The sequence below is a fragment of the Epinephelus moara genome, chromosome 23 (assembly GCF_006386435.1).
Source record: "Epinephelus moara isolate mb chromosome 23, YSFRI_EMoa_1.0, whole genome shotgun sequence".
Taxonomy (NCBI): domain Eukaryota; kingdom Metazoa; phylum Chordata; class Actinopteri; order Perciformes; family Serranidae; genus Epinephelus; species Epinephelus moara.
The window spans coordinates 33,969,838-33,970,133 of NC_065528.1; positions in this window are offsets into that span (position 1 = coordinate 33,969,838).

Here is a 296-nt window from a genome sequence, read left to right on the forward strand (position 1 = left end):
CTTGACTTGTTTAACCGTTACAGTGATAAAGTAAATAAAGTAGACATAGGCTACCAAATAAGCCTTTCAGTATAGTAAAGTCAAAATAAAATAAAAATGATCTTGTGAAAACAATGAAACCGTGGAACAATCCCCCCAAACAGATTTCAATAACAAACAAAAATACATTAAATGTTTCTGTCATCACTGTATATTCATTTCAAAGAAACAATCATCAGAGATGAAACTGTCAAAAATAATGTCTAACAATTGCATCCCTGACTACACGTCCAGTCAGTCCCTCATTCTGACAGAAC